At 35.3% G+C, this 7947-nt stretch overlaps 1 pseudogene; it reads left to right on the forward strand.

Annotated features, from left to right (window-relative positions):
- The first annotated feature begins 4432 nt into the window (after positions 1-4432).
- Positions 4433-5797, forward strand: LOC149179824 (phospholipase A1-Igamma3, chloroplastic pseudogene; annotated as a pseudogene).
- The last annotated feature ends 2150 nt before the right edge of the window (positions 5798-7947 follow it).

Consider the following 7947-nt stretch of genomic DNA (forward strand, 5'->3'; position numbering starts at 1 on the left):
TCAAACAGTGTTTTGAACAGATGAATACATATTCCTTTTAAAAATTCAAGTCAAACAGTGTTTTGAACAGTGAGCTTATTAGATTTATTATAATATTAATATTTTTTCCTTTAGTATTCTTATATTTTGTATAACCTTTTTAAAAAAAATTATACTTTAAAAATGTATATTTTTAAAAATTATATAGATATGACATGATAAAGTGAGTGGTTTTTAGTGTGTTTTTTTGAAACTTTTTTTGTGGATTTTTCCGGTGTAATTTCTCTAAAATCTGGCTAGAATTCATTAAAATTACAAGTTTGATGGGTAAACCCTACACAATAGAAGTGCCCTAAGGGTTTTTCAGAGTGCTTAATCCATATATAGACACAAAAAACTAGTTTAAATAACACAAATAAAGATTTCACCACAATTTTTTTTGCCTGATTCTGTCACCGAAAAATCCAAAAAATCGCACCAAAGACAACTCCATTATAAAGTAGTATTTTTATATTTTGTATAACATTATAAAAAATTATATTTATTTTTATATTTGGTAAAATATTATAAAAAGATTATATTTCAAAAAATGTGTTTTTTTTTAAATTATATATATAATATTGAGATTGGATGAATAGGAAATTAGTGTGTTACTAAATATTATATGAATCATGAGATTCAATTCAAATATTTAAAAGTCAAATTATAAAAAAAAACAATTATATAGGTTGGGAATTTATGTCACGTTGTGACAATGTATTTCACAATGCGACAATTTATGTCACATTGCAACAATGCTTGTCACCATGTGACAATTTCTGTCACATAGTGATTTTGGATAAATTGCAATGTAATGCGACAATGTTTGTAACATTACAAAGTTGGATAATGTTTCTCACATTACGACGTTGAATAAATTTTTTGTATCATTCTGAAACCATAACATGTTTGTTACAATGTGATGTTTTTGGATAAATTGCAATGTAATGCGACATTGCAACAATGTTTGTAACATTACAAAGTTGGATAATGTTTCTCACATTACGATGTTGAATAAATTTTTTGTATCATTCTGAAACCATAACATGTTTGTTACAATGTGATGTTTGTTTCTATCTCACCCTTGTTCATTTGTCACAATGTGATGTTAGATTTTTTTCGTCGTAATTTCCAAACATCTTTTTTCATAGTAGTTTCACACAATTTTTTTTTTTTTTGCACAACCACAACACGGTGTTAATTTTGTAATGTCATATTGTGACAATGTTTGTCCCATTATGGCTTTGCATAAATTGCACCAATATCACATTGTTGGATAAATTATTTGTTAGTTTTGTAATATCACATTACAGTAATGTTTTTAATATTGTGCCATTAGATACATTGCAACGTAATGTCACATGACACAATGTCAACCAAATTTCCATGTCAAACAATATTTTTTGAATTGCGATGTTGGATAAATTTTTATAACATTTTAACATCAAAACATGTTTGTTAATAATAACATTCATTAATATTAATATCAAATATTGTTATTAATATTAATGTTAATATTATGTTAATGGTATTATCAATTAATAGTAAAAATATTAAACTTTTGATAATATTAAATTTTTAATAATATTAATAATATTAATATTATTAATTTTTTAATGATCTTTAAATTAATTTTTTATTAATAATGTTAACATGAGTAATAATAATAAAATAATTTCTCAATGGGGTGTGATCCTAGGACCGCATGGCCCACGTCGGTAGTCATGTGGCAAGTGGAAGGGGGATTAGCCCCTTAGTCCCCTCACTTCATTAAGCGATCAGAGGTGAGTAATGTCGAGCATGTGAAACAACCCAACGCCTCGTCGAGTGTGGGAGGAGATGTTCTAAGGTGACAGATGGGTAATTTGAACAACATTCGTGTTGAGGTGGTGGTTCAGCTTCATGTGTCTGAGTGGTTTTATGTGCAACAATGAAGGTAGAGGAGTATGGCCTTTTGGTTTTGGAGGAAATCAGAGAATTTTCTCTCTGGGTTCGAGTGAGGTTGTCTGGTCCTGCACCTGTCCTTGGAAGGGTTCCCTGGGATTTTCTGGTCTGGTGCAGTATGGATTGAGGTAACAATAACCACCTGAATTTTTTGGTTCAATTTGAATTTGGAAGGTGTGGGATTTTGGTTTTCTAGTGGGTGCATAGGGGAAGTCTCTGGTGGGCCGAGTGGAGCCACATCGTGTGGCTCTTGTGGTTTTTGGTATATATCAGGCGAAGGATAGCTAATCTCCTGCAATTCACTGGGTTGAGTTTCGAAGTATTTAGTGAGAAGGGTGTTGGTGTGCTTTGGTCGGAGTGGGGTTCATCTAGACCACTATAAGCCTGGAATTCAACCACCTTGGTGCTCTGTCTAGCCACTTCCACAGTGGAGTCGATAGGTGGAGTGGCGAAGGGTGCTGGGAAACAAGGTGCTGTTTCAGGAGAAGTATTGGTGGTTTACATTCTTTCTCAGGTGACAGAAGGGTTTGGATTTCGGAGAGGAGTTGGTGGTGGTTCGGAGTTGAGCTCGCCTAGTTAGTGGGTGGCCACTCCAGCTTTCCTGTTTGTGGTGACTGTTGTGGTATCGCAGGCCCCTTTAGGAAGAGACCATCCCCGTGGTGTGGTTAGTGTTTTCTCCCTACGAAGCATAGCTTGGTACGACATGAAGATCCAAAATTGGTCATCCCACCAATGAATTCGGCGTAGGAGGGTGCTGGCTCGAGTTGGGGAGGCAAGGTTACGGGACGTTCCAGGTGCCCGACTGCTGGTGCGTGAGGGGGATGTAGAGGTGGCAGGCATGCGACGAGGAAAGGCAGGCAACCTCCGCAGGCTCAGAGGCGAGGAGGAATGAAGCGTGGTGGGAAGAGGAGTCGTGGGTCTGGCAGCTTTTTGGAAACTAACCTGTAGGAAATTCAACATTGTTGCCTCGAGAATTGCTAAGAATTAATCCAGCCTTTACTAGATCAGATGGAAACACCTGAGAGAATTAAAAAGGAGGAACATGCAGAGCTGGTAGCCACCTTGGACATAATGCACTACTTCTAGTGCTAGGTTTGCGAGTGAGTGGTGGTGGTGGTTTGGAATTTCCAAAACACCACACCAAACCACAGTAAATATAGTAAAGATAGTGATAAAATCTCTAGCCTGAGGATATGATAATTTGAAGTTGACAATGAATCTAGTGGAAATTGATGATAAGGAGAATTTCAAATTGCAAGTAGATATAAAAGAATTAATAGTCCTTTGTTTCCTTCTAGATCAAACATTTTATGACATCCTAAGACTTCATGTGTGTTTATGTACGGTTACGATTTCCTTTAAAAAATAGTACATGTCCTCTTACTCTATTATAATGAAATAATAAGAATACATGAGGGATATTACAATTTGTATATCCTATTAGAGTGTAGTCCTTACTTCTTGATACTTTTTAGTGTATAATATTCTATGAGACAAGGGATATCCTCCACATAGCTATTTTATTACCTCCACATAGCTATTTTATTACTAAAATTTATAAAAATATACATACTCTTCCCCTTCTCACCTTAAACATATAACCTCTTATAACACATATTCTTAAACATATAACCTCTTATAACACATATTCTTATACGAACTATACCAAAAAATAAAAAAAATAATATAAATAATTCACTTAAATTTTAGCCTATAAAAATATCTTATATTTATAAATAAAAAAATTATTAATCAACCAATATTATTTAGAGATGCCCTTTATAATGTTATATAATTTTATAGTGAAGAATTTTAATATTATATTAAATATATTAATTCTAAATATATAAGGTTTGTGTTTTTCACTTTCATTTGTATTTGTATTTGACTTTTATATATATATTCTTCCTAATCATAAATAACTAAAAACCACATAATAAAATTAAAAATATTAAAAATAAGTTACCTTCAAATATAAATATAGAATATTTATGTTTACATCCAGGGCGTAAAGGCCAGACCAGGCCATTGTATGTAAATTCTAGCTCGTTAGAATCAAAGAAAGTGCAAAACGTGTGCAAATACCTACTAATCATGGTTTCTCTACTCTCTCTCTCGATTCTAATATTCCATTATAATTTGACAAAATTTCACAACGCAATAAGTAAATCGTGGGTACACGGGTTTATTAGATTGGTAGGTCTGACTCTGGTTCTTGATTCAACATGAGTCCACGAATAGTAATTCTGACTGCGTCCGCGAATACTAACTCTCATTGTGATCCTTCTTCTAAACTTCCGTATGTCAAGATTGTATATATACCCTCTAACGATTACTTCATCTTTGTCAATCGATTCTATCTCCACAATCTTTCCGAAAAGAAACCCATTAAAAGCCGCAGCCTCCTACACAATTTGTTTCGAAAAACTGCATGCAGCACCTGAATTCTAATTGTAAACTCCGAAATACGATGGTTCGATTTGCATTTCCCCTTTCTAGAAAGGATTTGTGGGGTTTACAGATGAAGAATCCATTCAGTCCCTCTTCCCCGGCAATAAATAATGGAGATGGTGATCAACCCGCACAGACAGGGCTACCACAAGTTGCTTATTTGTGGCGAGATATCCAGGGTGTCAACTCTTGGAAAGGATTGCTTGATCCCATGAATCCAATTCTGAAAGCTGAGATTCTCAGATACGGAGAATTTGCTCAGCTTTGCTATGACGCGTTTGATGACAGAGACTATTCTCAATATTATGGAACTTGTAAGCACAGTAAACGCTCTATTTTCCAGAAAATGGGTTTCCCTCATTCCGGTTATCAAGTAACCAAATATATATACGCAAATGTTGGTGCTTTACGATCCTCTTTTGGCGAAAAATCAATGGACGAAGGTGTTTGGATAGGCTTTATTGCGGTTTGCACGGATCCAAATGAGATAGAGAGGCTGGGAAGACGAGACATAGTGGTTGCGTGGCGAGGAACGCGAACAGCGCAAGAATGGATGCAAAATTTCAAAGACATATTAGTTGCACTGCCCCCTACAGTAGCTCATGTGAATGTACAAAAAATTGCAGATCCAACTGTCAGAATAGAAAAGGGATTTCTGTCTTGTTATACTTCCGCAGATGAGGGTTCTAAAAAATGCAGTAGAAGCGCCAGGGATATTGTGGCGGGCGAGATCACACGGCTGCTGCAACAATACAAGGACGAGAGGCTGAGCGTAACATTGACAGGACACAGCTTAGGAGCTGCGCTTGCAACGTTAAGTGCATATGACGTTAAAGAAATAGTTAAGATGCAGGGCATACGTGCTCCTGTCACCGTGTTTGCCTTCGCCTCTCCCCGTGTAGGAAACTCAACGTTCGTCCAACGTATGGAGGAGATTGGCGTGAATGTTCTGAGGTTGGTAAACGAGCACGATGTTGTTCCTAACGTCCCTGGTCTTTTTATGAACGAGAACATGGGATGGGTGAGCAAAGTACTCAGTTGGTTTCCCTGGACATATTTTCATGTGGGTATCCAGGTTTGCCTGCACAACGATAACTCTCCCTTCTTGAAGCCCACTCATAATCTCTCTGACTTTCATAATTTAGAGGTTTATCTCCATTTGCTGGATGGCTACGTTGGGGAAAACAAATCCTTCAAATCTTCAGGTAGGGATCCAGCTCTTGTCAATAAGAGCTGTGACTTATTGATCAATAGCCTTCATATTCCGTCCCGCTGGTGGCATGAAGGAAACAAAGGTCTAGTAAAAAATGCAAATGGTAAATGGACATGGCCTGCTAGATCTCCTCGATCTCCCGATGCGGACTATGAACCGCACCAGATCTGACCAATTCGTATTTTGTGTGATGTCTATACTGAACTGTTTAATTGAATATTACGGCGCCATGCCGGTCAACTTTAATCAAATAACAACGAGCAGCTAATCGATGCATGACAAATTGAAAAACTCTCAAACTTATCGATACATGGCAAATGGAAATCTGAAAAGGAAGATCCTTTATCTACAAAGGCCAGGTCTTCACTCGTTATCATTTATAAATTAATGCGTGATGTACATTTTTTTTATTGATAGGGTAAAGCCGAAGTTGTTTTCGCTGGCATTGACGGGAGGAACAATTTAGCCCCCCCCCAAAATTAATGGCGTAAATGGCGTCTTTTAACATTTATGCTGTTTTACTCTGAAAGTTATGGAAATTTAGATTATATTTTGAAAAAAATTGAAATTGATATGAATTTTTGTAAATTTAAGTAAAAATTATCAAATTTTACAATTTTAAGTATTTTAATAATTTTTGATGATGTTTTAATAATTTTTAATGATGCTAAATCTATTTCCAATATCAAAAACAATGATTTAAACACTGTATCTCCAAATTCTAACCATTTTTACAGACGTCCATAAAACAATTCATTCACCTCCATAAAACAACTCATTTTTTATCGATAAAGTAAAACCTAAATTGTTTTCGCAAATATTAACTACAGGAACAATTTTACTGAGACAACCAGATTCTCACCAAAATCAGGAAGTATTTAAATAGTATCTATGATCATGGAACTCGATTCAACGTCATTAACAACTCATTAGCACCCAAAATTCCAAAGCTTCACCGCCGTAACTGAATTTCCAAGACAATTTCCATTATTTTCACCCAAAACTGTTACCTCCTCGAAATACGCGTTTTCAATGCAATTGTCAAACTCTATAATACGTGTAATGATGGGCTGCATATGAGATAACAATAGTCTGTTAAAGTGTCAAACGATGGAATGTAAATCATATAATAATTATTGTTTTATGGTTGATAAATTCTTTAAACTAGTAAACATAAAAATAAGAGTTCAATATAAAATTATTTTATTTAGTAATTTATATAATAACTATAATATAATAAAAAAATATAATAATAATAATTTAAATAACTATGTAATATTAATAACATATCTATTTTAATCACATAACTTAAATATATAATTTAATAATTATATAATTTATTTTCGTAACTTAATTTATAAGTTAAATATATAATTTAATAGTTATATAAATTAATAGTTACCAATGAAGACTTGAGTGTTATAAGGTGAAGAAATAAAAATACCTTTTAACTTTTCCAAAGTTATAATAATTATAATAAATATCAAGTAGTAATACTCAATTTATTACAAATTTTGGTTTTTAAACCTTTAGTACCAAAAAATATTTAGATAATAATAACCATTTAAATAATAACTATAATATTAATAACTTACTTTAATAATATATAGTTCTAAGTTATAATTTTAATATTTAATATAATAATAATAATATTAAGAATCTATTTTAATAATATAACTCAAGTTCTCCCTTGCGATCTGCAGCTTCTCCCGCGGTCTACTGTTCTTCGCAATCTGCAGCTTCTCCCGGGTCTGTTGTTCCTCGTGATCTGCAACTTCTCCCGGGATCTCATCTCGTTGCTCTTACTGCTGGCGTTGGTCATCTTTTGGTACAAACATCTACCCCAGATCTTCAACTGGTCGGCACAAAACCTCGGTTGTAAGGTCCTCGGAGCTGCGGTGCGGTTGGGCGCCGAGTGACTGTGCACGGGCGCGTGACGGCCGTGCGATAGTGCGACGGGCGGGTGCAACGAACCGTGCCCGCGGAGGATATGCGACAAAACTTTGCAACGTTTATGCGATAATAATAGAAGTGCGACGCACTTATATGGCGATTGGAGCGTGGAATGCTTGGCTTAAAGCCGACTTGCGATGGCGGGCAGGTCGACTTAGAAAGTGGGCGTTAAACGCTGTGAAGGGGTGTGTAAACGAAGATATGGTGGTCGGCTGGGCAAGCCATCACCACACTTGCGATGTGTATATACATGAGTGCAATGGAGCTCATTTCCATCATCCAACTTCACACTCCTTCTTCTATCTTGGAGTAGGTTCACTTGTGTGCAGTTTTGAGGAGGATGAGTCCATAGCTCATGTGCTCCTCTA

The sequence above is a fragment of the Pinus tabuliformis genome, chromosome 3_2, assembly GCF_031772625.1.
Source record: "Pinus tabuliformis cultivar Carrire ecotype Pingquan chromosome 3_2, CPIR1, whole genome shotgun sequence".
Classification (NCBI taxonomy): domain Eukaryota; kingdom Viridiplantae; phylum Streptophyta; class Pinopsida; order Pinales; family Pinaceae; genus Pinus; species Pinus tabuliformis.